Source organism: Arachis hypogaea, chromosome 5 (genome assembly GCF_003086295.3).
Source record: "Arachis hypogaea cultivar Tifrunner chromosome 5, arahy.Tifrunner.gnm2.J5K5, whole genome shotgun sequence".
NCBI classification, from domain to species: Eukaryota; Viridiplantae; Streptophyta; class Magnoliopsida; order Fabales; family Fabaceae; genus Arachis; species Arachis hypogaea.
Window position 1 is genome coordinate 83,096,871 of NC_092040.1, and position 7,924 is coordinate 83,104,794.

The following is a 7,924-nucleotide window of genomic DNA, read 5'->3' on the forward strand; positions in this document are numbered from 1 at the left end:
ATTCCTCCTTATCATCAATCATGTCAAACTTTGGAGGTTGTGTGAAATCTACTTCCACATGGGCTTCACATTCATTGAAAGAGTCCTCAACAAGGTCATCAATGTTTCATGATGGTGAGTTGTCTTCAACAACTTCGTCTTCAAATTCCATGGGGGAGGGCTCCATTTTGGATAAGAATTCATCAATGATGGAGTCTTCCTCTTGATTAACCTCTTCAACGTCTCCAACTATGGCATGCCTTGGAGGTTGTACACCATCTTCAACATTAATATTAAGCTTCTTGGAGAGAGGTCCTTGATATTCCCATGGTGGTTCCGCATCTCCTAAATCTTCAACCACTTCTTCCTTTTCTTCAACAATCATGGCTTCTTCCAATTGTTCCAATACAAAACCTAGCTCCTTACCCTCCACCGGAGCCTCTAATTTCTCTTTCATACTTTGTTCTTCTTTCGACTTTTCATATGTGGCCACGGAAGTACCTTGAGTATTCAAGCATTGGTAGGCTAAAGTGTGCACTACCTCGGTCAAATTTGCTACAAACTCTAGTGCATTCATTTGCATGACCTCTTGTCCTTGAAGTAACAAAGTGAGAGAATTGTCCATTTAGGTTTGGGGTGGATATGAAGGTTTATCATTTTGGAGAAAGGGTTCATCGTAGAACGGTGGTTCCTCTTGATGGAAATATGGCGGTGGTGTGTACTGAGGTGGTTCTTGGTAGTAATCATGATAGGGTTGTGGTGGTTCAAAAAATTCTCGTGCATAATGGTCACAAGGATGTGGTAGGGGTGATTGGTTGTATGATGGATAAGGGTCATGTAAAGGTATTCGGTCAAAAGAGGCTTGAGAGTATGGTTGAGGATCATGTTGAGGAGATGGTTCATAGGCATGTGGTGGGGGTCAGTGACACGTACAACAAGACCTACCACGCCTATTAGATTGGTATGCCTTAGGATTGGAGTTATACCTATATGAGACCGGAGGGGGTTGTTGCCAAAAAGATTGTCCATAAGCTTGTGGCTCTTCCCAACCTTGATTGATCCATCCTTGGTGCATATCCTCATTGAGGTTCACATTTCCTACAACACAATTTGATCCACACTCAAAGCCAAAAGGGTGAGAATTCATAGAGGGAATAAAAACAAAAATAAGAAAGTCCTAAACTAACAAAATCTAACAAACAAACAAAAGACACACATATTCACAATATTCACACATATACAATAACCAATAACAAGGCACAAAATTGCAACTCCCCGGAAACGGCGCCATTTTGATTATTGGACTTTTGTGTGGTCTAGAATTTCATAAATGAATTCTCGTTACAAGTATAGTTTCTAAACCAATAATAATCCTTTCATACAAACATTTGTTTGTCACAAGTAACAAACCCCTAAAATTAATAACCGAAGTATTCAAACCTCGGGTCGTTCTCCCTAGGAATTTCAATAAAGTGTTCTTGTTATTGGTTATGAAGTATGTTTGGAGTTTTTGAGATAAAAAACAAGAAAAGCAAATTGCAAAAGAAATAAACTAGCAAGTAAGAAAGCTCTTGGCAAGGTATGAGAACTAGAAGTCTTATCCTAGTTATCCTTATCAATTGTGATGAGAATTGTTCATTGCTCCCACTTTGTTAACCTCTAACCATGGAGGAGAGTCAAGTGGATGGATTAACTTGATTCCACAAGTTCTAAGGAAAGACTAGGTTTAGTGGCATTCAAGTCAATTAGCAATCTCTAATTGTCAATCAACAAGAGATTTTGATAACTCAAGTGTCATTAATTACTCTACCTAAGCCAAGAGGAGAAAAATCTACACTAGCATCCTTTCAAGAATTTAATCAAACACTTGGAAGGCATCAAAGGAAAGTAAGATAAAATTGCAAGAAAAGTAAATCTACAATTATTAATAGCAAGAAATTAACAATCAACAAATCAAATCAACAATAAAGGAACATGAATCATAAATTGCATTAAAAGAGAAATAGAAGAACAAGAGTGCATCAACATAAAAGTAAAGAATTACAAGAATTAAAGTACAAAACTAGAGAGAAGAAGAGTAGAGGAACAAGAGATGATAAAGGAAAAGTAAATTGATGAGCGAATAATTTATACGCTTTTTGGCATTGTTTTTACATAGTTTTTAATATGTTTTAGTGACTTTTTAGTATATTTTTATTAGTTTTTATGCAAAAATCACATTTCTAGACTTTACTATGAGTTTGTGTATTTTTCTGTGATTTCAGGTATTTTCTGGCTGAAATTGAGGGACTTGAGCAAAAATTTGATTCAGAGGCCGAGAAAGGACTGAAGATGCTGTTGAATTCTGACCTCCCTGCACTCGAAGTGGATTTTCTTGAGCTACCGAAGCCCAATTGGCGCATTCTAAATTGCGTTGGAAATTAGACATCTTGGGATTTCCAACAATATATAATAGTTCTTACTTTGCTTGAGATTTGATGGTCCAACCTGGCGTCAAAACGCCGGTCAGAGACCCTTTTCTGGCGTAAAACGCCAGAACTGGCACCAAAGCTGGAGTTAAACGCCCAAACTGGCACTAAAACTGGCGTTTAAACTCTAACAAGAGCCTATGCACGTAAAAGCTTCAATGCTCAGCCCAAACACACACCAAGTGGGCCCCAGAAGTGGATTTCTGCACTATCTACACTTAGTTACTCATTTTCTATAAACCTAGTTTACTAATTTAGTATAAATAGGACTTTTTACTATTGTATTCATATCTTTAGATCATTTTTGAGACTATCTTAGGATCACTTTTGATCTATTGATCACGTTTTAGGGGCTGGCCATTCGGCCATGCCTGGACCTTCATCACTTATGTATTTTCAACGGTGGAGTTTCTACACCTCATAGATTAAGGTGTAGAGCTCTGCTGTTCCTCATGAATTAATGCAAAGTACTATTATTTCTCTATTCAATTCACGCTTATTCTTGTTCTAAGATATTCACTCATACTTCAACCTGATGGATGTGATGATCCGTGTCACTCATCATCATCCTCCCTTATGAATGCGTGCCTGACAACCACCTCCGTTCTATCTGCGAGAGCCTGAGTGTGTGTCTCTTGGCCTCCTGGTTCACGACGCATGGTTGCCTCTCCTGACAACAGAGCCTTCCATTCCGTGAGATCAGAGTCTTCGTGGTATAAGTTAGAATCAATTGGCAGCATTCTTGAGATCCGGAAAGTCTAAACCTTGTCTGTGGTATTCCGAGTAGGATCTAGGATGGGATGACTGTGACGAGCTTCAAACTCGTGACTGTTGGGCACAGTGACAGTGTGCAAAAGGATCAATGGATCTTATTCCGACACGATCGAGAACCGACAGCTGATTAGCCATGGGGAAATCGTAGAGGACATATTTTCACTGAGAGGATGGATGGTAGCCATTGACAACGGTGATGCACCAACATACAGCTTGCCATGGAAGGAAGTACGCATGATTGGATAAGGACAATAGGAAAGCAGAGGCTCAGAGGGAACAAAGCATCTCTATACGCTTATCTGAAATTCCCACCAATGAATTGCATAAGTATCTCTATCCTATTTTATGTTTTATTTCTCTTTTTATTATCAAAACCTTATAACCATTTGAATCCGCCTGACTGAAATTTACAAGATGACCATAGCTTGCTTCAAGCTGACAATCTCCGTGGGATCGATCCTTACTCACGTAAGGTATTACTTGGACGACCTAGTGCACTTGCTGGTCAGCTGCGCGGAGTTGTAAGAGAAGTGTGAACTCACGACTTCGCATACCAAGTTTTTGGCGCCGTTACCGGGGATGGTTCGAGTTTGGACAACTGACGGTTCATCTTGTTGCTCAGATTAGGTAATTTTCTTCTTGTTTCAACCTTTATTTTATTTTCAAAAAGTTTTAAAAAAATCTTTCAAAAAAAAAATTTTCTCTTCTTTTTCGTTTTTCCAAAAAAAATTTCAAAAAATTACAAATAAATTAATAAAATCATAAAAACAAAAATAATTTTGTGTTTCTTGTTTGAGTCTAGTGTCAAATTTTAAGTTTGGTATCAATTGCATATTTTTAATTTTTCTTAAAAATTTTTTTTCGAAAACTCATGCATGGTGTTCTTCATGATCTTCAAGTTGTTCTTGATGATTGTCTTTGTTTGATCTTGTGATTTTCTTGTTTTGTGTCTTTTCTTGTTTTTCATATGCATTTTCAATTTGTTAGTGTCTAAGTATTAAAAATTTCTAAGTTTGGTGTCTTGCATGTGTTTCTTTTCTTAAAAAAAATTCAAAAATATGTTCTTGATGTTCATCATGATCTTCAAAGTGTTCTTGGTGTTCATCTTGACATTCAAAGTGTTCTTGCATGCATTTTTTGTTTTGATCTTAAATTTTTATGTTTTGAGTCATTTTTGTGTTTTTCTTTCTCCTCATTAAAAATTCAAAAATAAAAAATATCTTTCCCTTATTTCTCTCATAAAATTTCAAAATTTTGGATTGACTCGGTCAAAACTTTTTTAAAAATTTAGTTGTTTCCCATGAGTCAAGTCAAATTTTCAATTTAAAAATCCTATCTTTTCAAAACTTTTTCAAAAATAAAATCTTTTTTAATTTTATTTCATGTTTTTTGAAAATTTTAAATTTGATTTTCAAAATCTTTTTCTTAATTTCAAACTCATATTTTCGATTACTTTACTAACAATTAATGTTTTGATTCAAAAATTTCAAGTTTGTTACTTTCTTGTTAAGAAAGGTTTAATCTTTAAATTCTAGAATCATATCTTTTAGTTTCTTGTTAGTCAAGTAATCAACTTTAATTTCAAAAATCAAATCTTTTTAATTTCCTTTTCAAATCTTTTTCAAAATAAATTTTCAATCATATCTTTTTAAAATTCAATTTCAAAATCTTTTTTTTAACTTCTTATCTTTTCAAAATTTGTTTTCAAATTTTTTCAATTAACTACTTTTCTCTCTCCAATTTTTGAAAACCACTAATAACTTTTTCAAAAATATTTTTTATTAACTAATTATTTTAAACTCTAATTTTATTTTATTTCTTCTAATATTTTTGAATACTAACCAATAATTAAAATAAAAACAAAAATATTTTTCTTTTCTTTTCTTCTAATTAATTTTCGAATTTCTTCTCTCTCTCATCTCTTTCTATTTATTTATTTACTAACACTTCTCTCCTTCTTAAAATTCGAACCCTCTCTCCCTCTCTATGTTTGAATTCTCTTTATTTTCTCTCTACCTCATTCTTCTCTTCTTCTCTTCTTCTACTCACATAAAGGAATCTCTATACTGTGACATAGAGGATTTCTCTTCTTTTCTGTTCTCTTCTTTTTCACATGAGCAAGAACAAGGATAAAGATATTCTTGTTGAAGCCGATCCTGAACCTGAAAGGACCCTAAAGAGGAAGCTAAGAGAAGCTAAAGCACAACTCTCTGGAGAGGACCTGATAGAAATTTTCGAAAAAGAACAAGACATGGCAGCCGAAAATAACAACAATGCCAGAGATGCAAGGAAGATGCTTGGTGACTATGCTGCACCAACTTCCAACTTCTATGGAAGAAGCATCTCAATTCCTGCCATTGGAGCAAACAACTTTGAGCTTAAGCCTCAATTAGTTTTTCTAATGCAGCAGAATAGTAAGTTTCATGGACTTCCATCAGAAGATCCTCATCAGTTCTTATCTGAATTCTTGTAGATCTGTGATACTATTAAGACCAATGGAATTGATCCCGAGGTCTACAGGCTTATGCTTTTCCCCTTTGCTGTGAGAGACAGAGCTAGGACATGGTTGGACTCACAACCTAGAGAAAGCCTGAACTATTGGGACAAGTTGGTCAATGCTTTCTTAACCAAATTCTTTCCACCTCAAAAGATGAGAAAGCTCAGAGTGGATGTACAAACCTTCAGACAGAAGGAAGGTGAATCCTTCTATGAAGCTTGGGAAAGATATAAGAAATTAACCAAAAGGTGTCCTTCTGATATGTTTCCAGAATCGAGCATCATATGTATATTCTATGATGGTCTGTCTGAGTTATCCAAGATGTCATTGAACCACTCTGCTGGTGGATCTCTTCATCTGAAAATGCCTGCAGAAGCCTAGGAACTCATTGAAATGTACACTTCTGAAAGAAATCCTGTGAATAATGCGATGACTCAGAAGAAAGGAGTTCTTGGGATTGATACTCTGAATGCCATACTGGCTCAGAACAAAATATTGACTTAGCAAGTCAATATGATTTTTCAGAATCTGACTAGATTGCAAGCTGCATCCGGCAGTTAACGTTGGGATTTTTGCTAGTAAAGAATTTTACAAAAGTATAGTTGCATTGTGAGTATAGATTCTAAACCAAAAGAAAATCCCTTCGTACAAACGTTTTAGTTGTCACAAGTAACAAAACCCAATAAATTTATAAACCAAAGTATTCAAACCTCAGGTCGTCTTCTCAAGGAATTGCAAGGAAGTATGATTTATTATTGGTTATGGAAAACAGTGTGTGGGTTTGAAAAAGGTTTTAAGCAAGAGAAATAGTTTGTAAGAATTAATAAATTAATAACTAATAAAACTCCTGGCAAAGTATGAAAACTGGAAGTCATATCCCAGTTGTCCTTATCAATTGTGATGAGAATTGGATTATTTTTCTCCCACTAAGTTAACCTCTAACTATGAAGGTAAGTTAAGTGGACGGAATAAGTTTGATTCCTCAGATCCTAGTCTTTCCTTGGGAAAGGCTAGAGTTAGTGGAACTCAAGTTAATTCTTGAAGAATTCCAACTTTCAGTCAACAATGAGTTTGACAACTCAAGAGTTACCAATTAATCAACCAAGGCCAAAAGAGAAGGAAATCTACTTGAATAAAAATGCCTTCAGATGGGAAGCAACAGTAACATAAATAAAAGAAAGAAATCTTAAATCTAAAATACCTCAATTGCATTAATAAAATAAAATCAATCCAATCATGAAGAGTCATAAGCCAAATAGGCAACATCAATAATCAAATAATAAGAGGAGTTGAAATAAAAAGATATTGAACCTGATAGAAAGGTGAGATAAAAATATTCCTAAGTTCTAAAAATCCTAATCCTAATCCTAAGAGAGAGGAGAGAGCCTCTCTCACTAAAAACTACATCTAAATCCTAAAGAGTGTGTATTCTCTATATGCCTTCATGAATGGGTAGATTCCTCCATTTATAATCCTTCAATATGTGTTCTCTGGGTTTGGATCTAGGCCAGAAACAGCCAAGAAATCCCTGATTGTGAAATCTAGTCCGTACAGGTCACGGCAAAGTGACGCGAAGGCGTCATCCACGCGTTTGCGTGGAATGAGATTCGCATATGCAACGCATCCGCGTGGAGCGCGCGTTTGCATCACCTATCTGTACGTTCACAATGGTGAATTATATATCAAATTGAAGCCCCGGACATTAGCTTTCCGATGCAAGTGAAACCGCATCATTTGGACCTCTGTAGCTCAAGTTATGACCGTTTGAGTGCGAAGAGGTCAGGCTGGACAGCTTAGCAATTTCTTCAATTTATTGTATTCCTTCCACCTTTGCATGCCTTCTTTCCATCCTATGAGTCATTCTTGCCCTGTAATCTCTGAAATCACTTAACACACATATCACGGCATCAAATGATAATAAGAGAGGATTAAACATAGCAAAATTAAAGCCTAAAGAAGCATGTTTTCAATCATAGCACAGAATCAGGAAGGAAAATGTAAAACATGCAAATCATATGAATAAGTGGGTAAAGAGTTGATAAAACCACTCAATTGAGCACAAGACAAACCATAAGATAGTGTTTTATCAACCTCCCCACACTTAAATATTAGCATGTCCTCATGCTAAGCTCAAGAGAAGCTATAAAGAAGCGAAGAGGAATGATAGAAAGTATGCAATGCAACCTATCTATGTGAAAGCAACTAC

General features: G+C 35.6%; 1 non-coding gene across 1 annotated transcript; it reads right to left on the reverse strand.

The window, feature by feature from the left end:
* Positions 1–5,877: 5,877 nt before the first annotated feature.
* Positions 5,878–5,981, reverse strand: LOC112804787 (small nucleolar RNA R71). Its single transcript, XR_003203403.1, has one exon. It is a non-coding gene; the product is annotated as a small nucleolar RNA R71 (small nucleolar RNA).
* Between the last annotated feature and the right edge of the window lie 1,943 nt (positions 5,982–7,924).